Source organism: Somniosus microcephalus, chromosome 15, assembly GCF_052327205.1.
Source record: "Somniosus microcephalus isolate GS21.2 chromosome 15, FLI_Smic_1.0, whole genome shotgun sequence".
NCBI classification, from domain to species: Eukaryota; Metazoa; Chordata; class Chondrichthyes; order Squaliformes; family Somniosidae; genus Somniosus; species Somniosus microcephalus.
The window spans coordinates 114,995,115-115,020,951 of record NC_141001.1 but is presented as its reverse complement, the minus strand read 5'-3'; the positions used below and the strand labels follow the sequence as shown (position 1 = coordinate 115,020,951).

General features: G+C 46.7%; 1 protein-coding gene across 2 annotated transcripts in view; it reads right to left on the bottom strand.

Annotated features, from left to right (window-relative positions):
- Positions 1 to 25,837, bottom strand: part of kiaa1549la (KIAA1549-like a) — a 474,294-nt gene that overhangs the window by 93,757 nt on the left and 354,700 nt on the right. The window lies entirely within an intron of this gene.

The following is a 25,837-nucleotide window of genomic DNA, read 5'->3' as shown; positions in this document are numbered from 1 at the left end:
TCTGGACATAGACAGACAGGTGGAATCGGCGGACACGTGGCAGATCAAATTTAACAGAAAAGTGCGAAGTGATACATTTTGGTAGCAAGAATGAAAAGAGGAAATATAAATTGAAGGGTACAATCCTGAAGGGGGTGCATGAACAGAGACCTGGGGGTATATGTGCATAAATGTTTGAAGGTGGCAGGACAGGTTGAGAAAGCAGTTAAAAAAGCATACGGGATCCTGGGCTTCATGAATAGAGGTATAGAGTACAAAACCTTGGAAATTATGATGAACCTGTATAAAACACTGGTTCGGCCTCAACTGGAGTATTGTGTCCAATTCTGGGCACTGCACTTTAAGAAGAATGTGAAGGCCTTAGAGAGGGCGCAGAAAAGATTTACGAGAATGATTACAGGGATAAGGGACTTTAGTTACGTGGATAGACTGGAGAAGCTGGGGTTGTTCTTAGAGCAGAGAAGATTGAGAGGAGATTTGATAGAGGTGTTCAAATTCATGAGGGGTCTGGACAGCGTAGATAGAGAGAAACTGTTCCCATTGGCAGAAGGGTCGAGAACCAGAGGACACAGATTTATGGTGATTGGCAGAAAAACCAAAGGCGACATGAGGAAATTTTTTTTTACTCAGTGAGTGGTTAGGATCTGGAATGCACTGCCTGAAAGGGTAGTGGAGGCAGATTCAATCACAGCTTTCAAAAGGGAGTTGGCTAAGTACATGATGGAAAAAAAATTTGCAGGGCTACGGGGAAAGGGCGGGGGAGTGGGACTAGCTGAAGTGCTTTTGCAGAGAGCCGGCAGGGGCTCGACGGGCCGAATTACCTTCTTGCGTGTTGTAACCATTCTATGCTTCTATGAAGGACGAAGGATGGTAACTGAAAACCAGATTGAAGACGTGGGTTTTGAGGAGGATTTTGATGGCAGGGAGAGCGGTAGCAAAGCAGAGGGGTTTAGGAAGAGTGTGGGGCCCTAATGGCTAATGATGCAACAGCCACAGAGGGAGAAAAGGGAGGATGAAAAGAAGGCTGGAATTAGAGGAAAAGGGGACACAAACAAGAACATAGGGCTGGATGTGCTGTGGCACATGTTTCTACATTAAAGGCACTCTATAAGTATATACATTGTTGTTGAATGAGCTCAAGAACAGCTCTGAATATATGCCTTGCATCATGTGAAAACAAGAAGCTAAACATAAAGTATTGCAAAGTATTTACAGCGTAGAAACAGGCCATTCAGCCCAACAGATCCATGCTGGTGTTTATGTTCCTCCCACCCTACTTCATCCAACCTTATCAGCAGATCCTTCTATTCCGTTCTCCCCCATGTACTTATCTAGTTTCCCCTTAAATGCATCTATGCCATTCACCTCAACCACTCCCTGTGGTAGCGAGTTCCACATTCTCACTGCTCTCTGGGTAAAGATAATTCCGATTTTTGACAATTATTTAGTGCATTATCTAGCCTTTTGGAGCTGACTGTAATTCTGTCTTTTAAGCTGGCTTTACCCAGAAAGGTGGCAGTGATTTTAAACATGAGGACCTATGGACAGCTCTACAGGGGCCAGTGCCTTCCAAAGGTAATCGAACAGCAGCAACTTGCATCTATCCATATAGCGCCTTTAACATAGCAAAGCATCCCGTGTGATGGAATACTCTCCACTTGCCTGGATGAGTGCAGCTTCAACAACACTCGAGAAGCTCGATACCATCCAGGGCAAAGCAGCCCGCTTGATTGGTACCCCATCCACCACCTTAAACATTCATGCCCTCCACCACCAGCGCACCATGGTTGCAGTGTGTACCATCTACAAGATGCCCTGCAGCAACTCATCAAGGCTTCTTCAGCAGCACCTCCCAAACCCGCGACCTCTACCACCTAGAAGGACATGGGCAGCAGGTGCATGGGAACACCACCACCTCCAAGTTCCTCTCCAAGTCACGCACCATCCTGACCTGGAAGTATATTGCCGATCCTTCATCGTCACTGGGTCAAAATCCTGGAACTCCCTCCCTAATAGCACTGTGGGAGCACCTTCACCACACGGACTGCAGCAGTTCAAGAAGGCGGCTCACCACCACCTTTTCCAGGGCAATTAGGGATGGGCAATAAATGCTGGCCTTGCCAGCAACATGCACATCCCAAAAATTAATTTAAAAAAAGTCGCTTCTCGGGAGCGATAGCAGACAAAAATCTGTCACTGAGCCCAAGGAGGAGATATTAGGACAGGTGACCAAAAGCTTGGTCAAAGAGGTGGGATTTAAGGATGTTCTTAAAGGAGGGGAGAGAGGTGGTGAGTTTTAGGGAGGGAATTCCAAAGCGTAGGACCTAGATGGCTGAAGGCACGGCCGCCAATGGTGGGACAAAAGGGGAGGGGAACAAGAAAGAGGCCAGAGCCAGAGGAATGCAGAGTTCAGGGGTGGTGGTGGGGGGTTATATGGCTGGAGGAGGTTACAGAGATAGGGGAGGAGGGTCTTAGGCCTTGAAGGGACTTAAACACAAGGATGAAAATGTTTATTTTGAAGCATTGGAGAACCGGAAGCCAATGTAACTGCAGACACGTCCTGTTCATTTATGAACTGTAACCTTTTCTAACACACAGCTTCAATCGACAGTGCATTCTACATCAACATAATGGCCCAGTAATTCCGGGCACAACGCGTGAGTACGGACGGGGTACTCACGCGTGTGCCCGGAGGAATTGCCGGTTTTCAGCATGCACAGCGCATGCGCTGAAAACTGGCATTTCCTGTCCTCTGACCCAAGGGGTTAAGAGGCAGAACGCGTGCGACTGCACAGGCCGCGCGTGCGCAGTGAAATTCCTTTATTTTTTCAGAGTTGCCCGAGTGTAAAGGCCTCCGGTTTTTACGCGTGGAAAAACAAGACATAAGTACTTAGTTTTACAGGTAAGTGGGCTTTTAGTACAATTTAGAATTTTTTTTCCACAGGTTTGTTATTTTTAAAGAATTTACAGTAAGGTAAGTTTAGTTTTAGACCCTAATTTTTTTTAATTTATTTTTTACAAAAAATTGATTAATTGTTTAAAACATTTTTTAAAACTTATTTATAGTTAATATAATCAGTGGGATGTTTATTAAAATTTTATTTAAAGTTAAAGTAGTGTTTTGGCAGCCCATACTTTTCATGAGTTTGACAGCTCTTACTGTCAAACTCATGAATGAGTTTCCCCTCCCCTGATTGGCTGCACAGTGCTCACCTGATCCCAGCCGGCACATCGCACTAACTACGCCGCTGGATCAGGTAAGCACATCGCGCCGACATCTGAACCGGGCCAGTGACAGGAAATGCGAGCAGGCCCGGGCTTCAGATGTCGGCGCGCAGGGTGAGTGCAGATCGGGGGCTTGCACGCACGGCAAGCTCCCGATCCTAATTTCAGGGCCGATATAACTGCCGCACTATTGGAAAAATGCTAGAATCTATGATTAAGGAAGTGGCAACTTAAAAGGGCACTTAGAAAATCATAACATGATTAGGCAAAGTCAACATGGTTTTATGAAAGGGAGATCATGTTTGAAAAATGTATTGAGTTTTTTGAGGATGTAACTAGCAGGGTAGATAAAGGGGAACCAGTGGATGTAGTATATTTGGATTTCCATAAGGCATTCGATAAGGTGCCACATAAAAGGTTGCTGCGCAAGATAAGGGCTCATGGGATTGGGGGTAATATATTAGCATGGATAGAGGATTGGCTAACGGACAGAAAACAGAGAGTAGGGATAAATGGGCCATGTTCTGGTTAGCAGGCTGTAACTAGTGGGGTGCCACAAGGATCAGTGCTTGGGCCTCAGCTATTTACAATCTACATTAATGACTTAGATCAAGGAACCGAGTGCAATGTAGCCAAGTTTGCTGATGATACAAAGCTAGGTAGGAAAGTAAGCTGTGAGGAGGACACAAAGTGCCTGCAAAGGGATATAGACAGGTTAAGTGAGTGGGCAATGAGGTGGCAGATGGAGTATAATGTGAGGACATGTGAGGTTATTCACTTTGGTAGAAAAATAGAAAAACAGAATATTTTTTAAATGGTGAGAAACTATTAAATGTTGGTGTTTAGAGAGATTTGGGTGTCCTCGTACAGGAAACACAGAGAGTTAGCGTGCAGGTACAGCAAGCAGTTAGGAAGACAAATGACACGTTGGCCATTATTGCAAGGGGGTTGGAGTATAAGAGTAAGGAAGTTTTACTACAATTTTACAGGGCTTTGGTGAGACCACACCTGAAATACTGTGCACAGTTTTGGTCTCCTTATCTGAGAAAGGACATACATGCCTTAGAGGCGGTGCAACAAAGGTTCACTATATGGATCCCTGGGATGAGAGGGTTGTCCTATGAGGTGAGATTGAGTAGAATGGGCCTATACTCTCTGGAATTTAGAAGAATGAGAGGTGATCTCATTGAAACATGTAAGATTCTGAGGGGGATTGACAGGGTAGATGCTGAGAGGTTGTTTCCCCTGGCTGGAGAAGTTAGAACTAGGGGTCATAGTCTCAGGATAAGGGGTCGGCCATTTCAGACTGAGATGAGGAGGAATTTCTTTACTCAGAGGGTTGAGAATCTTTGGAATTCTCTAACCCAAAGGATGCTGACTTGTTGAGTATATTCAAGGCTGAGATCGATAGATTTTTGGACTCTCGGGGAATTAAGGGATATGGGGATAGTGCGAGAAGTGGAGTTGAGGTCGAAGATCAGCCATGATCTAAATGAATGGCAGAGCAGGCTCGATGGGCCGTATGGCCTACTCCTGCTCATATTTCTTATGTTCTATGAGTTAATGAAATTCCTAGAGCTGAGAAGGCTAAGAGGAAATTGAATCAAGGTTTTTAAAAGTATGAAGGGTTATAATGGAGTGAACAGGGAAAGACCATTTCCTCTGGTGGGGTAGTTCCAAACTGTCACAAAAAGTGAGGAGAGGTCAGGAGAAATGTCTTTAATGAAATGCTTTGCTACAATGAATAGTTGAGGCAGAGATAATTGCACCTTTTAGGGAAGAGTAAATAAATATTTGAAGCAGAGGGAGATCCAGGTCTATGGGTAGAAAACAGGGCAGTGGGATTAGTTTTGGATTGGTCTAGCCAACAGCCAGCATAGACACGATGGGCTAAATGACCTCTTACTGCACTGTCAAATTTGGTTTGAAATCCTAATGAAGGTTTGAGCACAAACATTAATCTGTTGTTTCCTCTTTCGAATGGCAATCATCTTGGTGTGTGTTTCAAACATTTTCCGTTTAAAATTTTTTAAACATGTTGACAATAAAACAAATAAAATTCTGACCGGGCTAGACAGACTGGATGCAGGGAGGATGTTTCCCTGGCTGGGGGGTCTAGAACCAGGGGTCACAGTCTCAGGATACGGGGTAGGACATTTAGGACTGAGATGAGGAGAAATTTCTTCACTCAGAGGGTGGTGAACCTGTGGAATTCTCTACCACAGAAGGCTGTGGAGGCCAAGTCACTGAATATATTTACGAAGGAGATAGACAGATTTCTAGACACAAAAGGCATCAACGGGTATGGGGAGAGAACGGGATTTTGGTATTGAGATAGAGGATCAGCCATGATCATATTGAATGGCACAGCAGGCTCGAAGGGCCGAATGGCCGACTCCTGCTCCTATTTTTCTATGTTTCTATAAGAGTGGGTCAATGTTGAAAACATTGAAGAAGGAAGACTTGCATTTCTATAGCGCCTTTCATGACCTCAGGCTATCCCAAAGCGCTTTACAGTCAATGAAGTATAGTCACTGTTGTAATGTAGGTAACACGGCAGCCAATTTGCGCATAGCAAGCTCCCACAAAAAGCAATGTGATACAGGAAACTTTGTGATATCCGGCACCGACGGGACTGGCGTGTTGCCGATCTATCAAAACTGCCGGACATACAAAGTTAATGTTGAAGCATATGGAGGTTTTCATCTCCATATCTGACAACAAACACTGTTGCTTAGCAGCAGCTTCTAAAGAGTCAGCTGCAGCTGCAAGCGTCTCTAGCTGAAGCTGTTGCTATAGCTACAGACCTGGCCGTGCCTGACTGGGAAAAAAAAACAAGATCTAAAAAAACTTATAGAAAACGGCTCCTGATTTTTGCCGTTAGATCGAGTATTCCGGACATACAACCTCTGGATAAACCAAAGTTTCCTGTAATGACCGGATAATCTGTTTTTTAGTGATGAGGGAGTAATATTGGTCCAAGGCACCGGGGAGAACTGCCCTGCTCTTCTTCGAAATAGTGCCATGGGATCTTTTACATCCACCTGAGAGAGCAGACGGGGCTTTGGTTTAACATCTCATCCGAAAGTGCGGCGCTCCCTCAGCTCTGCACTAGAGTGTCCTAGATTTTTGTGCTCAAGTCTCTGGAGTGGGACTATGAACCCACAACCTTCTGACTTGGAGCCTAGGGTGCTGCCCACTGAGCCACAGCTGGGACCACGTTCTTCTATCCATTATCTTAAAGGAGGTGTTAACACATTAAAATAAACGGTTAAACAGGCGGGTATGTGGAGCATAAACACCGACATGGGCCTGTTGGGCCGAATGGCCTGTTTCTGTGCTGTAAATTCCATTGTCACTCTCCACCTAGAAGGACAAGGGCAGCAGGTGCATGGGAACACCACCCCCTCCAAGTCACACACACCATCCTGACTTGGAAGTATATCGCCGATCCTTCATCGTCACTGGGTCAAAATCCTGGAACTCCCTCCCTAACAGCGCTGCGGGAGTACCTTCACCACACGGACTGCAGCGGTTCAAGAAGGCGGCTCACCACCACCTTCTCGAGGGCAACTAGGGATGGGCAATCAATGCCGGCCTTGCCAGCGCGCCCACATCCCAGGAACAAATTTTTAAAAAACATAGCGGTGCAAGAGGATTGGCACTGTGGTTCGGTTACTGTTATGGTAATTAATCATTCAAGCCCACACTTCACTGTTGACCCTGTCAAAAAAGGTTAATATTCTTCTACTGGAATAGAAATTCTTTACCCACTGCAATCAGTGAAAGAAATATGAAGGGCAAGATGTATAGGAACAGCCCCAGCGAGCTGAATTTGGAGTGCTCGGATGGGCATGACTGACAGATTCCGGTCGATGGTTTGCAATCTATTACACTCTTAGTGATTGTCAGTCCTCACATTTTCCCATGGATGTTCCATTGCTCTTACACAGAGAGGTGCGGGCTCTCTCCCTGGTTAATGCACGGCAACAAAGGAGCATCCACGACGAGTGCATAAACAACCGGAAAAGATTTTTGGACGCTAGAGGAATCGAGGGATATGGGGATCGGGCGGGAAAGTGGAGTTGAGGTCGAAGGTCAGCCAGGATCTTATTGAATGGCGGAGCAGGCTCGAGGGGCCGTATGGCCGACTCCTGCTCCTAATTCTTATTTTCTTATGCTCTTAAAAGAGCTTACAAAGGTACGGAATATAATTGGGTGCTACAGCTCACCCACAAACAACAACACCTTGTGTTTATATAGCGCCTTTAACGTAGGAAAACGTCCCAAAGCGCTTCACCGGTGCGTAATTGGACAAAAATTGACACCCAGCCAAAGAATGAGATATTGGGATGGGGTTGACTAAGTGCTGGGTCAAAGAGGTATTTGAAGGGAGGAGAGAGAGTTGGAGATGTTTTGGAAGGGAATTACAGAGCTCAGGGCCTAGGCAGCTGAAGCCACGGCCGCCAATGGTCAGAGTTGAAGGAACTCCCGAGTTCTCGGCGGGTTGTGGGGCTGGAGGAGGTCACAGAGGTAGGGAGTGGTGAGGCCAGGGAGGGATTTGAACATGACAATGAGAATTATTTAATCGAGGCGTTGCCGGACCGGGAGCCAATGTAGATCAGCGAGCACAGGGGGGTGATGGGTGAACGGGACTGGGTGCGAGTTGGGAAAAGGGCAGCCAAGTTTTGGATGAGCTGAAGTTATGGGAACCTCAGTTTTTTGCTTTTAAAATGAAGTAAAACTCATCGCCACTCCAACCCAACATCCTATTTTCTTTCCAGACCGCGGCAATTTTGCACTGACTGGAATGCTGAAATGAAGCCAAGCCAGTTAATGAATACAACCCAGTGTCATCTTAAAAAAAAAAGGCTACAAATACTGTGCAAGAAAATAAATCGTCAAATCAGACAACTGCTGGGAATACCTTGGAATATGAGGAAAATCGGTTTTAGAAAAAGTGTATTTATTAGCTCATTTATTATATATAACTACTTTTAATTCTCCACCTCATTCGCACTCTGACCTCTCTGTCCTTGGCTTCCTACACTGTTCCAGTGTAAGCTCGAGGAACAGCACCTCATCTTTCGATTAGGCACTTTGCAGCCTGCCGAACTCAACATCGATTTCAACAATTTCAGACCATAACCTCTGCTCCCATTTTTTCGGACAGCAGGCGCTGGTAATGATTCATTTGCACCTCCTCTAGACCCATCTTTTGTTTCTTTACTTGTCCCATTCCTTTTGCCTCGCACCGTCATCCCTTTTGTCATTTAATCTCTCCCGCCTTTCACCCTATCACAGGCCTTCCCTTTTGTTCGTTCCCCTCCTCCCCCCTTTCCCTGCCTCTGCATTTGCTTATAAACCTGTCACATTTCTAACTTTGTCCAGTTCTGACAAAAGGTCACTGGCCTGAAACGTTAACTCTGTTTCTCTCTCCACGGATGCTGCCTGACCTGCTGAGTATTTCCAGCATTTTCTGTTTTTATTTCAGATTTCCAGCATCCGCAGTATTCAGCTTTTGTAAAAATCTATCAATCTCAGTTTTGAAATGTTCAATTGGCCTCCCCCAGCCTCAACAGCTTTTTTGGGGGTGGGGGGAGAGTGTTCCAGATTTCCACTACCCTTTGTGTGAAGATGTGCTTCCTGACATCACCTCTGAATGGCCTGGCTCTAATTTTGAGGTTGTGCCCCTTGTTCTGGACTCCCCCCACCAGAGGAAATAGTTTCTCTCTATCCAGCACCCGCAGTGTTATGCTTTTGCACTTTTATATATTGTTTGGGTGAACTGAGGAAGGGTGGGAGGAGGCTCGTGTGGAGCATAAACACTGGCACGGACCAGATGGGCCGAACGGCCTGTTTCTGTGCTGTAAATTCGATGCAATATTATGTACTTTGGAAACATGTAGTAAATAAACGCTCCCTGTAACTGACAATTAAAAGCCATCAGCTCATCGTAAAACCTTTCTGCCTGAAGTTTGTATCCAATCAACAGTTGGAGAAAGTACCATTCCACTGATTGGCTCTGATAGGCTGCAGGCCAGCACTCCAAGCAATCTGATTGGTGGACAGCTTGAAATTCTCCAATCCTGCGATCAGCTAACGTTGGTGATGATTGGCATGCATTGATAGGTCAAACGACCTTGTCTAACTTTGCACGTTCTTAAACCTGAAAAGACATTGGGGGAAATTATCAACGTCGACAGGAGCGCAACAATGGCACTAGCGGATCGGCAGCCCGTTATACCGCCCGGCCGCTGTAGGCCTGCCCATTTTACCCCCGCCCGCTGTACCCACCTGCCTGCTGTACCCCCGTTCACAGCATCCCTCACCCAATGCACACCCCGCCCGTTACACGCCACACCCATTGTACCCCCCCTCGCCCATTGTACCCTTCGCCCATTGCAGCCCCACCCATTGTACCCCTCGCCCATTACACATCTGCCCGTCATACACTCCCGGCCATTGTACCATTCGCCCATTGCAACCCCGCCTGTTGCACCCCCGCCGCCTGCGACAGCCCGCCCCGCACGTTGTACCCCCTGCTCGCAGTATTCCTTGCCCATTACACACCCGCCCTTCATACACCCCCGGCCATTGTACCCTTCGGCCATTGCAACCCCGTCTGTTGCACCCCCGCCGCCTGTTACACCCCGCCCCGCACATTGTACCCCCTGTTCGCAGTATCCCTCACCCATTACACGCCCCGCCCGTTGCAGGCCCCCCACCCCCACCATTGCACCGCTGCCTGTTACAGCCCCCATCCGACTTCTCTTTCCATTGGGAGGGTTTATAACAGGCAGCTGATTCCCTCAGTTTGCCGCTCTTGCTGAAGCCCCCAGTTCCTCTCCCTCCAAAAAGCGCTGCCTATACATAAAAAAATTCACATTTTATTCTATTTTTGTCTCATCACTTTAGAATTACAGGTGCGGCAGCATAGTGGTTATGTTACTCGAATAATAATCCCGCAGCCTGAACTAATCCAGATACATGTAGTTCAAATCCCACCATGGCAGCTGGGGAATTTAGAAAATCTGGAATAAAAAGCTAGTATCTGTAACGGTGAGCATGAAACTACCGGATTGTTGTAAAAACCCACCTGGTTCACTAATGTCCTTCAGGGAAGGAAAATCTTCCATCATTACCCAGTCTGGCCAATATGTGACTCCAGATTCACAGCAATGTGGTTGACTCTTAACTGCCCTCTGAAACGGCCTAGCGAGACACTCAGTTGTATTCAAGGAGGCGGCTGATCACCACCTTCTCGAGGGCAATTAGGGATGGGCAATAAATGCTGGCCTCGCCAGCGACGCCCAGATCCCGCAAATGAATTTTTTTTTAAAGTGCATCTTTCTCCCGTTGCATTAATGCTACAAGTTTTAACTGATGTTTTCTCCCCTTCATTCTGCCGATTGAAGGCAGTTGAGGTCAACTTATTAAATATATTCAAGAAGGAATTAGATATATTTCTTAAGGCTAAGGGGGTCAAGGGGTATGGGGAGAAAGCAGGGACCGGGTACTGAGTTTGGATGATCAGCCATGATCTCAGTAAATGGCGGAGCAGGCTCGAGGGGCCGAATGGCCTACTCCTGCTCCTATCTTCTATGTTTCTATCTCAGGCACAGCGCATTCTGCGATTGGCGCCAACGGCTGCGGCCGCTTTCATGCTGCATTTGCTGCGCAGTCTGGAGCATCCACTGAACTCCGCAGTTCATTACCAGCGGATGGAATGCTTGCTTCTATGCCTCGTGGTCCGTTCTTTGTGTATTTGATTGTCACTATCTCTAACCACTTCTCCACGGGATCTGGGATTTGCCGATAATGCGTGCCATGACAATATCGATCTTTTCCTTTCAAGAGAATCTAACTATTCTGTCTAACGGGCTGAGCACAGTGCTGCATCTGAATGCAGGCTGTTATCGTTGTATACCTTTTTGTCTTGAGGCAATATTGACTTTCCAGAATGCTTTTTCACAATGCATGCTACAGTATGGCCCCGAATCAAATACCCATCAAAGCGCACGAGCTTTGATTAACAAAAATAAACTTGAAACAAATGCAGCTCGAGAGCAAACTGAACTCTGTAATTACCATCTAATTTATTCTACGCCATCACTCAAATGATCACAGTGGACTCAGAGACAAGATGACACCAGATGCGTTTGTCCTGTATTACGCTCCTGGCATGGCTCGGGAATATGTTTTAACTGCGGCTCTGACAGTATCGAGTTGTTAATTAGCCCAGTGACCATGTGGTTTGTCCTTGGAGACCAGCCCAATCTGCTGGACAAAGAGTCCTTGAACCAGTCCATGGCACTATTTCGAAGAAGAGCAGGGGAATCCTGACCAATACTAATCGCTCAAGCACCATCACTAAAATCAGCTGATCTGGTTATTATCTCATTACTGTTTGAGGGACCTGGCTGTGCGCAAATTGAAAGAAAGGCTTGCACTTCGATAGAGCTTTTCACAACCTCATGGCGTTCCCAAAGCACTTTACAGCCAATTGAGCACTTTTGAAGTGTAGTCACTGTTGTAATGTAGGAAACGCGGCAGCCAATTTGCGCACAGCAAGCTCCCACAAACAGCAATGTGATAATGACCGGATAATCTGTTTTAGTGCTGTTGATTGAGGGTTAAGTATTGGCCAGGACACCAGGGATAACTCCCCTGCTCTTCTTCGAAATAGTGGCCATGGGATCTTTTACATCCAGCAGACTGGGCCTCAGTTTAGCATCTCCTCCGAAAGACGGCACCTCCGACAGTGCAGCACTCCCTCAGCACTGCACTGGGCAAGTCAGCCTAGATTTATGTGCCTAAGTCCCTGGAGTGGGACTTGAACCCACAACCTCCTGACTCAGAGGTGTGGGTGCTGTCCACTGAGCCACGGCTGACAAATTGGCTGCCTGCGTTTCCCACATTACAACAGTGACTACACTTGAAAAGTACTTCACTGGCTGCAAAGCGCTTTGGGACATCCTGAGGCTGTGAAAGACACTGTATAAATGCAAGTTCTTTCTTTATTCATTTTTGTTTCAGTTTTGGGTATTTATGCAATAACCCAATGACAGTTTTGGTCGGCAGATCTTAAAACCGTGGCCTTTGCCTTGTGCTACCCAAAGAATGTCTACAGCTGGGGTTAGTAAATCATCTCAATTACAGCACTGTAATTGAATTAAGTATAGCATTGTGCGGCATTCCCACACTCGCTTCCGATAGACAGAAAAGTTAACGAGAAACCAGCAATTTGAACACAAGTCAAAATCAGGCAGAGATACAGAATGATAGAATAGCACAGCACAGAAGGAGGCTATTCGGCCCATCGAATCTGTGCCGGCTCCTTCGAAGAGCAATCCAGTTAGTCCCACTCCCCCGCTCTTTCCCCGTACCCCTATAAAAAAAATGCACAGGATTGTACTCATTGGGCCTTCAGCCTGTTGCATTTTGCGCAGGCTTGCTTTCTTTCAGGTGGGACATTGAACCAAGGTCTTGTCCACCTGCACTTTTGGATGTAAAAGAACCCACGGTGCTATTTAAAGAAAAGCAGGGGATTTTCCAGGTGTGTCTCTGGCCAGCACAATTCCCTCAACTCGAAGCATAAAAATACAGATTAACTGGCCGTTCATCTTACTTGCCTTCCTGCGATATCTGCTGTGCCCAAATTAGCTGTCATGTTTTGCCCGCACAACAAGAGTGACTGTACTTCAGAAGTAATTCATCGTTTGCGAATCGCTTTGGAATATAAGGTGCTCAATCATTACAAATTCTTTCCTTCGTTAACACAGGACAGCAATGGTTTTCAGCATAATGTTTAGCACAGCTCTCGCCAGCAGTTTAGAACAATTTCTTGTTAAACAAATCTAGGTACGGCACGATGAATGTTAATTGTTCTCTCACCTTCAATCCCTTGGTGCCAATATGTTGATACAGGCTGTACTCCTCGGCTTAAGGCTTTTTTTAAATTAATTTGTGGGATGTGGGCGTCGCTGGCAAGGCCAGCATTTATTGCCCATCCCTAATTACCCTTGAGGAGGTGGTGGTGAGCCATCTGCTTGACAACTGAGTAAATTGTTCAGCCATTTCAGAGGGCAGTTAAGAGTCAACCACATTGCAATGTCACATATAGGCCAGACCGGGTAAGGATGGCAGATTTCCTTCCCCAAAGGACATCAGTGAACCAGATAGGTTTTTGCAACAATCCAGTAGTTACATGGTCACCATTACTGATACAGATTTATTTAATTAACTTCTGCTGCCGTGGTGGGACTTGAACTCATGTGCTACCAGGTCATTAGTCCAGGCTTATTGATTACTAGTCTAGCAACATAACCACTACGCTACTGTTCCCATAATGTATTGCCTGTGGAATACATAAGCCAAGCACTAGTGTTATTCCTCAGAGAACACAATGGGAACTTTAATCATATTCTGCAAATCAGGGGGCAGCCACTGAAGGTTTTTAACTAAACACAATACAAAACATTCATGTGGCCATCCACCACAATGTCGTGTCATGTAATCGATTTATTGATATATAAATCACTTTGTAAGCTAGATTTGCTCATGACACTATGCCACTGCACACCTTCAGTGATGGATCATCTTGCTCCTCCTGCTTGCCTCAATCTGAACAGTTTTGCTCTCCTCAAATGCTCGCTAATGGTCATTTGTTTTATTATTCCTTCACGGGATGTGTGTGTCGTTGGCGGCATTTATTGCCCATCCTTAACTGCCCTCGAGAAGGTGGTGGTGAGCTGCCTTCCTGAACCGCTGCAGTCCGTGTGGTGAAGGTTCTCTCACGGTGCTGACTTTGTCGCAGCGGTTTGGCACAACTGAGTGTCTCACTCGGCCATTTCAGAGGGCAGATTAAGAGTCAACCACATTGCTGTGGGTCTGAAGTCACATATAGGCCAGACCAGGTAAGGACGGCAGATTTCCTTCTCCTGAAGGACATTAGTGAACCAGGTGGGTTTTTACGACAATCCGGTAGTTTCATGATCACCGTTACTGATAGAGGAAACTTTCTGATATCCGGCACTGACGGGACCGAGCTGGTGCCGTACCATCAAAAGTGCCGGACATACCAGCGTTAATGTTGAAACATACGGAACTGAAAAGCTCCGTGTGAATCAACAAACCCTGTTGCTTCAAAACAGTTGGCTGCAGCTGCAAGCGTCTCTAGCTGAAGCTGTTGCTATAGCTACAGACCTTGCAGTGCCTGACTGGGAAAAAAAAAGCAACGAGAACTAAAAAAACTTATAGAAAACGGCTCCTGATTTTTGCCGTTAGATCGAGTATTCCGGACATATAACCTCCGGATAAACCAAAGTTTCCTGTACTAGCTTTTTATTCCAGATTTTTTTAATTTCCCAGCTGCCGTGGTGGGATTTGAACTCTTGTCTCTGGATCATTAGTCCAGGCCTCGGGATTATTAGTCCAGTAACATAACCACTATTTTTATGTATAGCGGCGTTTTTCCCTCAAAGCAGCCTTGGAGGGAGAGGAAATGGGGGTTTCGGCAGGAGCGGCAAACTGAGGGAATCGGCTGCCTTTATAAACCCTGCCCAATGGAAAGAGAAGCGGTTTGATACAACTGAGTGTCTTGCTGGGCCATTTCAGAGGGCAGTTAAGAGTCAACCACATTGCTGTGAGTCTGGAGTCACACGTTAAGGATGGCAGATTTTCTTCTGGTAGTTTCATGGTCACCATTACTGATACTAGCTTTTTATTCCAGATTAATTTAACCAACTGAATTTAAATTCCACAGTTGCCGTGGTGGGATTATGAACTCACGCTTCCGGATCATTAGTCCGGGCCTCTGGGCTACTAGCCCAGTAACATAACCACTATGCTACCGTACCCGATGGCAAACTATGTGTTGTGTCGCCAAGAGCCAATGTATTCAACAGCATGCACATTGGGATGGGTTCCTGATGGGCGGTGCTGTTTTGTGTTGTGAAGTGCTGTCGATAGTTAGGGGAGCAGACAAGGCGTTTCTACGGCCGCAGACGTGACTCCAGGATGGTATGTTGCCTCCCTGGTGCCGGGGTCAAGGATGTCACCGAGCGGCTGCAGAACATTCTGAGGGAGGAGGGTGAACAGCCAGAGGTCGTGGTCCATATCGGTATCAATGACATAGGTAGAAAGAGGGATGAGGTCCTGCAGGCAGATTTCAGGGAGCTAGGAAAGAGATTAAAAAGCAGGACCTCAAAGGTAGTAATCTCCGGATTACTCCCTGTGCCACACGCGAGTGTGTATAGAAATAGGAGGATAGAGCAGATGAATGAGTGGCTGGAGAGATGGTGCAGGAGGGAGGGCTTCAGATTCCTAGGACATTGGGACCGGTTCTGGGGGAGGTGGGACCTGTACAGGCCAGAACCAATGTCCTTGCGGGGAGGTTTGCTAGTGCTGTGGGGGAGAGTTTAAACTAATTTGGCAAGGGGATGGGCACCAGGATGTAACATTAGAAAGGGGAAATAAAGTGCTCAAAGGATTGGGAGAGGCAGAGAGTACTAAAGTAAGAAATAGTAAGGTATTAGGTGGGGCCAAACTAAGAGAGAATACAGGATGGTCTAAGATGGGTTTACAGTGTATGTATGTGAAAGCACGAAGCGCAGTAAACAAGGTCAGTGAGCTGCAGGCACAAACAGCCACATGGGACTATGATGCTGCGGCAATAACTGAGACCTGGCTCAAAAAAGGGCAGGATTGGGTATTAAATATTTTTGGTTATAAAAGGTTCAGGAAAGATAGGGAAGGAAAGTTAGGAGGTAGTGTGGCAGTATTGGTCAAGGAGAATGTTACAGTGCTGGAGAGGGAGGATGTCCTGGAGGGGTCAAGGACAGAATCTATATGTTGAGAGTTAAGAAATAATAGAGGTGCCATTACACTACTAGGTGTATGCTATAGACCACCAAATAGTGGGAAAGATATGGAGGAGCAAATTTGCAGAGAAATTAGAGAGGTGCAAGAACTATAGAATAGCGATAATGGGGGCTTCAACTATCCTAATATAGACTGGGATCGTAATAGTGTATAGGGCAGAGAGGGGGAAAAATTTCTGAAGTGTGTTCAGGAGAACTTTCTTGATCAGTATGTTTCCGGTCCAACAAGGGAGGAGGCATTGCAGCATCTGGTTCTGGGGAATGAGGTAGGTCAAGTGGAGCAAGTGTCAGTAGGTGAACATTTAGGGAATAGTGATCATAATGTCACAAGGTTTAGATTAGCTATGGAAAAGGACAGGGAGTAATCTAGGGTAAAAATGTTTTACTGGGGGAAGGGCAATTTCAATGGGATGAGAACGGATCTGGCCCGTTTAAACTGGAATCAAAGATTGGCAGGCAAAACTGTAATGGAACAATGGGCTGCCTTTAAAGAGGAAATAGTTCAGGTACAGTCGAGGTACATTCCCACTAGGGGGAAAGGCAGGGCAACTAAAGTCAGGGCTCTCTGGATGACAAAAGAGATAGAGAATATGATGAAGCGGAAAAAGAGCGTGTATGACAGATGTCAGGTTGAGAATACATCCGAGAATTAGGCTATATATAGAAAGGTCAGAGGAGAAGTGAAAAAGAAAATAAGAGGGGCAAAGAGAGGGTATGAGAATAGAATGGCAGCCAACATAAAAGGTAATCCAAAAGTCTTCTATAGGCATATAAATAGTAAACGGGTAGTAAGAGGAGGGGTGGGGCCAATTAGGGACCAAAAAGGAGACCTACGCATGGAGGCAGAGGATATGGCTGAGGTACTAAATGAGTACTTTGCATCTGTCTTCACCAAGGAAGAGGATGCTGCCATAGACATAGTGAAGGAGGTGGTAGTGGAGATACTTGATAGTATAAAAATTGATAAAGCGGAGGTATTAGAAAGGCTGGCTGTATTAAAGTAGATAAATCACCAGGAACAGATGGGATGCATCCGAGGATGCTGAGGGAATTGAGGGTGGAAATCGCGGAGGTACTGGCCGTAATATTCCAATCCTCCTTGGACACGGGGTTGGTGCCAGAGGACTGGAGAATTGTAAATGTTACACCATTGTTCAAAAAAGGGTATAAAGATAAACTCAACAACTACAGGCCAGTCAGTTTGACCTCGGTAGTGGGGAAGCTTTTAGAAACAGTAATCAGGGACAAAATTAACAGTCACTTGGATAGGTGTGGATTAATTAAGGAAAGCCAGCACGGATTTGTTAAAGGCAAATCGTGTTTAACCAACTTGATTGAGTTCTTTGATGAGGGTTGATGAAGGTAATGCAGTTGGCATAGTGTACATGGATTTCCAAGAGGCGTTCGACAAAGTGCCACATAATAGGCTTGCCAGCAAAGTTGAATAAAAGAGTCAGCATGGATACGAAATTGGCTAAGTGATAGGAAACAGAGAGTAGTGGTGAACAGTTGTTTTTCGGACTGGAGGAAGGTATACAGTGTTGTACCCCAGGGGTTGGTTCTAGGACCACTGCTTTTCTTGATGTATATTAATGACTTGGTAGTGGGTGTACAGGGCACAATTTCAAAATTTGCAGATGACTCAAAACTTGGAAGTATAGTGAACAGTGAGGAGGAGAGTGATAGAATTCAGGAAGACATAGACAGGTTGCTGAAATGGGTGGGCACATGGCAGATGAAATTTAACGCAGAAAAATGTACTGTTGGGGAGGGTTTAAACTAGCTTGGCAGGGGGATGGGAACCAAAGAATAGAGTCAGTAGGGTGGGAAGAAAAACTGGAATTGGAAAACAAAAACATAGAAAGTAAATTGGAAGGACAGCGGAATCAAGGGCTAGATAGTAGTCAACAAGGAGGTTTGCCTGTACTAAATGGTATATACTTCAATGCAAGGAGTACGGCGAACAAGGCAGATGAGCTGAGGGCACATGTAGATACTTGGGACTATGATATTATAGCTAGTACAGAGACAGGCAGGTATGGCAGCTCAACATTCCTGGTTACAGGATTTTCAGACGGGATAGAGAGGGAGGTAAAAAGGGAGGGGGGGTCGCGGTATTGATTAAAGAGACTATTACAGCTGTGAGGAGGGATGATATGTTGGAGGGATCATCAAACGAGGCCAAATGGGTCGAATTGAAAAACAAAAAAGGGGCGATCACACTGCTGGGCGTGTACTATAGACCCCCAAACAGTGAGAGGGAGATGGAAGAGCAAATATGTGGACAAATTTCTGAGAAGTGCAAAAACTATAGGGCAGTAATAATAGGGGATTTCAACTACCCCAATATTAACTGAGATAAAATTAGTGTGAAGGGTATAGAGGGTGCAGAATTCCTTTAATGCATCCAGGAGGACTTTTTTAGCCAGTATGTAGTAAGCCCAACAAGGGAGGGGGCGGTTCTGGACTTAGTTTTAGGGAATGAAGCTGGGCAGGTAGAAGGCGTATCAGTGGGGGAGCATTTTGGTGCTAGTGATCATAATTCAATTAGATTTAAGGTAGTTATGGAAAAGGACAAGGATAGACCAGGAATAAAAATTCTAAATTGGGGAAAAGCAAATTTTGCTAAGCTCAGAGGGGATTTAGCCATAGTGGACTGGAAACAACTACTTGAAGGTAAATCAGTGTCAGAGCAGTGGGAGGCATTCAAGGAGGAGATCCGGAGGGTTCAGACCAAATATGTGCCCTTAAAGAAAAAAGGTGGGACTAACAAATCTAGAGCCCCCTGGATGACTAGAGACATACAGGGTAGAATAATGAAAAAAAGGGAGGCGTATGACAGATACCGAGGGCTAGATACTGCAGAATCTTTAGAGGAGTACAGAAAGTGCAGGGGTGCAATTGAAAAGGATATTTGGAAAGCAAAGAGAGAGCATGAAAAATTCTTGGCAAGTAAAATTAAGGAAAATCCAAAGATGTTTTATAAATATATTAAGAGTAAGAGGATAACTAAAGAAGGGGTAGGGCCCATTAGAGATCATGAGGGTAATCTGTGTGTGGAGGCGGGAGACGTCAGTAGGGTTCTTAATGAATACTTTGCGTCTGTTTTCACAAAGGAGAGGGGAGAAGCAGACATTGCTATCACTGGGGGGGAGGAGTGTGAATTATTAGATGAAATAAACATAGTGAGAGAGGAAGTATTAAGGGGTTTAGCAGATTTAAAAGTGGATAAATCCCCAGGCCCGGATGAAATGTATCCCAGGCTGTTAAGCGAAGCAAAAGAGGAAATAGCAGAGGTCCTGACCATCATTTTCCAATCCTCTCTGGCTTCAGATGTGGTGCCGGAGGACTGGAGGACTGCTAATGTGGTACCCTTGTTTAAAAAGGGAGAAAAGGATAGACCGAGTAATTATAGGCCAGTCAGCCTAACCTCGGTGGTGGGAAAATTATTGGAAAGAATTCTGAAGGACAGGATAAATCTTCATTTAGAAAGACACGGATTAATCAAGGATAGTCAGCACAGATTTGTTAAGGGAAGCTCATGTCTGACAAACTTGATTGAATTTTTTGAGGAGGTAACAAGGAGGGTAGATGAGGGTAGTGCATTTGATGTAGTGTATATGGACTTTAAGCAAGGCTTTTGATGAGGTTCCACATGGCAGACTGGTCACGGAGTTAAAAGCCCATGGGATCCTGGGCAAAGTGTCAAGTTGGATTCAAAACTGGCTCGGAGACAGGAAGCAGAGGGTAATGGTTGATGGGTGTTTTTGTGACTGGAAGGCTGTTTCCAGTGGGGTTCCGCAGGGCTCAGTACTAGGTCCCTTGCTTTTTGTGGTATATATCAATGATCTAGACTTGAATATAGGGGGTATGATTAAGAAGTTTGCAGATGATACTAAAATCGGCTGTGTGGTTGATACTGAAGAAGGAAGCTATAGACTGCAGGAAGATATCAATAAATTGGTCAGGTGGGCAGAACAGTGGCAAATGGAATTCAATCCGGAGAAGTGTGAGGTAATGCATTTGGGGAGGGTTAACAAGGAAAGGGAATACACAATAAATGGTAGGACACTGAGTAGTGCAGAGGAACAAAGGGACCTTGGAGTGCATGTCCACAGATCCCTGAAGGTAGCAGGCCAGGTAGATAAGGTGGTTAAGAAGGCATACGGAATGCTTGCCTTTATTAGCCGTGGCATAGAATACAAGAGCAGGGGGGTTATGCTTCAACTGTATAAAACACTAGTTAGGCCTCAGCTAGAGTACTGCGTGCAGTTCTGGTCACCACATTACAGGAAAGATGTGATTGCACTAGAGAGGGTACAGAGGAGATTTACAAGGATGTTGCCGGGAGTAGAGAATCTTAGCTATGAGGAAAGACTGGATAGGCTGGGTCTGTTTTCCTTGTAACAGAGGAGGCTGAGGGGAGACCTTATTGAGGTGTATAAAATTATGAGGGGCCTAGATAAAGTGGATAGAAAGGACCTATTTCCCTTAGCAGAGGGGTCAAAAACCAGGGGCCACAGATTTAAAGTAATTGGTTGAAGGTTTAGAGGGAATTTGAGAGGAAATTTCCTCACCCAGAGGGTTGTGGCGGTCTGGAACTCACTGCCTGAAAGGGTGGTAGAGGCAGGAACCCTAACCATATTTAAAAAGTACAGGAAACTTTGGTTTATCCGGAGGTTATATGTCCGGAATACTTGATCTAATGGCAAAAATCAGGAGCCGTTTTCTATAAGTTTTTTTAGCTCTCATTGCTTTTTTTTTCCCAGTCAGGCACTGCAAGGTCTGTAGCTATAGCAACAGCTTCAGCTAGAGACGCTTGCAGCTGCAGCCGACTGTTTTGAAGCTGTTGCTAAGCAACAGGGTTTGTTGATTCACACGGAGCTTTTCAGTTCCGTATGTTTCAACATTAATGCTGGTATGTCCGGCACTTTTGATGGTACGGCACCAGCTCTGTCCCGTCAGTGCTGGATATCAGAAAGTTTCCTGTACTTGGATGTGCACTTGGGATGCTGTAACCTGCAGGGCTACGGACCAAGAGCTGGGAAGTGGGATTAGGCTGGATAGCTCTTTGTTGGCCGGCGCAGACACGATGGGTCTAAATGGCCTCCTTCCATGCTGTAGCTTTCTATGATTCTATGAAGTTCTGCATTTTGGTAGAAAGAATGAGAGGACATATAAACTAAATGGTACAATCCTGAAGGGGGTGCACGAACAGAGAGACCTGGGGGTATGTGTGCACAAATCGTTGAAGGTGGCAGGGCAGGTTGAGAAACAGTTAAAAAGTCTTATGGGATCCTAGGCTTCATAAATAGGGGTATAGAGTACAAAAGTGTGGAAATTATGATGAACCTGTATAAAACACTGGTTCGGCCTCAAGTGGAGTACTGTGTCCAATTCTGGGCACTGCACTTTAGGAAGGATGAGATGGTGCAGAAAAGATTTACGAGAATAATTCCAGGGATGAGGGACTTCAGTTACGGGGATAGACTGGAGAAGCTGGGGTTGTTCTCCTTGGAGCAGAGAAGATTTAGAGGAGATTTGATAGAGGTGTTCAGAATCATGAGGGGTCTAGACAGAGTAGAGAGAAACTGTTCCCATTGGCAGAAGGGTCGAGAACCAGAGGACACAGATTTAAGGTGATTGGCAAAAGAACCAAAGGCGACATGAGGGAAAACATTTTTATGGAGCGAGTGGTTAGGATCTGGAATGTACTGCCTGACAGGGTGGTGGAGGCAGATTCAATCGCGGCTTTCAAAAGGGAGTTGGATAAGTACCTGAAGGAAAGAAATGTGCAGGGCTACGGGGAAAGGGCGGGGGGGTGGGACTCGCTGAAGTTCTCTTGCAGAGAGCCGGCACGGGCTCGACGGGCTGAATGGCCTCCTTCTGTGCTGTAACCATTCTATGATTCTATGGGGGAAAAATTTGGTATCGCCCCATTTAGGGCGCCATTAACGGCCGGGCGCAAAGTTTAGCGCCTGCCGCTAATTATCACCTCCAACGGCAAACTTGGCTTTTATCGCCCCTGGAGGTGATTGCAGCGCTAAATCAGGCGCTTCACACCTGTCTTAAGGAGCAAAGGCCGAGCAGCGAGGCGCTACCTCAGAGCGCTGGTGAAGCAAGGAAGGTCAAATCAAAATGAACTTGCAAAGTGCTGCTCAGTACCCAAAACTCCTTCACACAGCGTTGAATCTCTCCAGAAGTCTCTCTCTCTCTCTCAGAATGCGTGGTGCAAAAATGTCACCAACAAAAAAAGGCAGGAAGCGGTCGCCTTTAAATAGCGCTCCTCCAGTCCCTTCCCGACTGCAAAACGCTCCCCTCAACCTGTCGTCGCTAGCGGCAGGCAGTAAGGCAGGGGGCGCCACTCAATATCCGGTACCGGGCGCTACCCGGGCGTTGCGCACTCGACTGACGTCAGGATCTGCCGGCGCAGGTGATCGTGGCGGTAGTGTTTAGCGCCGCCACAGAATGTCTAATTCATTTTGTGAGCGGTGCAAATATCGCCGCGCCCGGGCACTAGTTGCTTTGCGCCCCATTAGCGCCCTCTTAAGGCGCAAACAACTGAATTTTTCCCCCTCTGATTCTAAGGGCTAAAAATTCAGTTGGGGCGCCAAGTTCGCCTGGGCGCCGGAATTACCGCTGCGCGCGGAGCCACTTGTGCCATCGGGATATTCAGTTTCAGTGCCCCAAGTGGAAGCCGGCCGCTAAACAAGGCTTTCGGCGCCCCGCTTGGGGCGCTGAAACTGAATATCGGCGCGCAAAGTGCCGCAGCGCCACCCGCTGCGGCACGGCAGGCTGCGGTACTGCAGGCCTTCCTCCCACTGTTAAGGGGGAGGTGCCTGCAACAGCGCGATCCCCGCTCGCGAGTGCCGGCAAATGAGCCCGGCACCAAGGAGAAGTGCCGGGCTCTCAGGAAACAGCCGGCAATGCCGCGGGGGGGGGGGGTGTAGGAGGCCGGGGACGGAGGTGCGGGCAGGCGGCCGCCGAAAAAGCGGCCGGCCGCACCTCCACCTTAACTCGCCCCACTACCGCCACAGGTAGGCCCCTGTGTACCGGTCGCTATTTGCGGCGGGCGCGGAAGAGGCGGGCGCGACCTAGTATGGCGCTCGGGGCGGTAGCGGGGCGCTGCGCACACCGATGACGTCATCGGTGGCGACGCAGCGCTACAGGCTAATGCCGCCATTAGCGCCCTGCTAAATATCGCGGTGGTTGTGGCCAGAGGCGCTAAAGCCTCTGAGTGGCCTCTTTGGGCGCAAACTGGTGGCGCAACCAACTGAATTTCTAGGCCTAAGTGTCAGGCTTGCACAGTGGTAGCTCTCTTGCCTCTGACTCAGAAGGTCGTGGGCTCATAAAAACATAAGAAGTAGGAGCAGCAGTAGGCCATACGGCCCTTCGAGCCTGCTGCGCCATTGAAGAAGATCGTGGTTGATCTTCTACCTCAACTCCATTTTCCTGCCCTATCCCCATATCCCCTGATTCCCTTGAGTGGGTTCAAGTCCCACTCCGGAGACTTGAGCACATAATCTAGGCTGACACTCCCAGTGTAGTACTGAGGGAGTGCTGCACTGTCGGAGGTGCTTTTGTTTGCGGATGAGGCGTTAAATCATCTGCCCTCTCAAGTGGACGTAAAAGATCTTTCAGCGCTATTCGAAGAAGAGCAGGGGGAGTTCTTCCTGGTGTCCTGGGGCCAATATTTATCCCACAACCGACATCACAAAAACAGGTTGTCTGGTCATTGTCACATTGCTGTTTGTGGAAGCTTGCTGTGCATAAATTGGCTGCGTTTCCTACATTACAACAGTGACTATGCTTCAAAAGTTACTTCAGTGGCTGTAAAGCACTTTGGGACGTCCTGGCGTTTTGAAAGCCGCTGTAGAAATGCGAGTCTCTTTTTCCTTTTTTTACAAGTAACCTGTCAGCATGAGTGAGACTCATTCACCAACTTAACCACCCCAGCACTCCATTAAGCTCTTAGCTACGATCACCCAGTGTGCCCACATGTCAGAAGAATTTCCCTCCCCCATACGAAAGCATAACTGGCCCATTTGACACCTAATTCTGTTGAAAATCTTCTTGAAAATTACATGATAGTATTTTGAGGGACAGGAGTTGGCTATTCACCCCCCTCGAGACTATTCTACCATTCAATTAGATCATAGATGAACTGTACCGTAACTCCATTTACCCACCTTTGACCCATATCCCTTGATATCCTTACCTAAAAAAATAGCTATTGCGCCCAGATTGTGTCAGCTGTGGCTCAGTGGGTAGAGCTCTTGCCCCTGGGGCAGAAGGTTGTGGGTTCAGCTCTCCCTCCAGAGACTTCAGCACAAAAATCTAGGCTGGCGCTCCCAGTGACGTACTGAGGGAGCGCCGTACTGTCGGAGGGGCAGTACTGAGGGAGAGCCGCACTGTCGGAGGGGCAGTACTGAGGGAGAGCCGCACTGTTGGAGGGGCAGTACTGAGGGAGTGCAGCACTGTCGGAGGTTCCGCCTTTTGGATGAGACATTAAACCGAGGCCCCATCTGTTCTCTCAGGTGGACATAAAAGATCCCACGGCTACTATTGGAAGAAGAGCAGGGGGAGTTCTCCCCAGTGTCCTGGGCCAATATTTATCCCTCAATCAACATCACTAAAACACAGATTATCTGGTCATTACCACATTGCTGTTTGTGGGAGCTTGCTGTGCGCAAATTGGCTGCCGCGTTTCCCACATTGCAACAGTGACTACACTTCAAAAGTACTTCATTGGTTGTAAAGCACTTTGAGATGTCCAGTAGTCATGAAAGGCACTATATAAATGCAAGTCTTTCTTTCTATTGTTTACTTATCGATGCAAGTCCAGGTCAATTGAAAATTTCAAAACTGAGATTGATTGCTAATTGTTAAGGGTTACAGAACCAAGGTGGGTAAAGAACATAAGAACATAAGAAATAGGAGCAGGAATAGGCCACTTGTAGTTACGATTCAGCTTAGCCATGATCTAATTGAATAGAGGAACAGGCTCGAGGGGCTGAATGGCCTCTTCCTGTTCCTATGTTCCCAAGTCCAACCACATACGATAACTGATGACCCACACGCACACCCATCTTCTTTGCACACGCAAAGCGATGGTGGGCTATACCAGAGGGAGGCAGCACATAATTTCAGAATAAGGGGTCGGCCATTTAGGACTGAAATGAGGGGAAATGTCTTCACTCAGAGGGTGGTGAATCTTTGAGATTCTCTACCCCAGAGGGCTGTGGAGGCTCAGTCGTTGAGTATATTCAAGGCTGAGATCGATAGATTGTAGAATATTAAAGGAATCAAGGGATATGGGGATAGTGCAGGAAAGTGGAGATGAGGTAGAAGATGAGCCATGATCTTATTGAATGGCGGAGCAGGCTCGAAGGGCCAAATGGCCGACTCCTGCTCCTATTTCTTATGTTCTTATAATATGAGAGTGCCCCTCTGTTCCTCTGTAAATGTAAGAAGTCACACAACACCAGGTTATAGTCCAAAAGTTTTATTTGAAATCACAAGCTTTCGGAGCGCTGCTTCTTCGTCAGGTGAAGTGGAGAGATGCATAAAGACACAGCTTATGTAGTCAGAGAATAATGCCAGATGATTGCCATTTATCACACCTCGGCAGAGAGATAATCACAGCGATCAAAGGTGTGAATGGTGTCCAAACAGGTTACTCAGGAAAACATTACATCAAAGAACAATGAGGTGGGGTCACAAGGGGT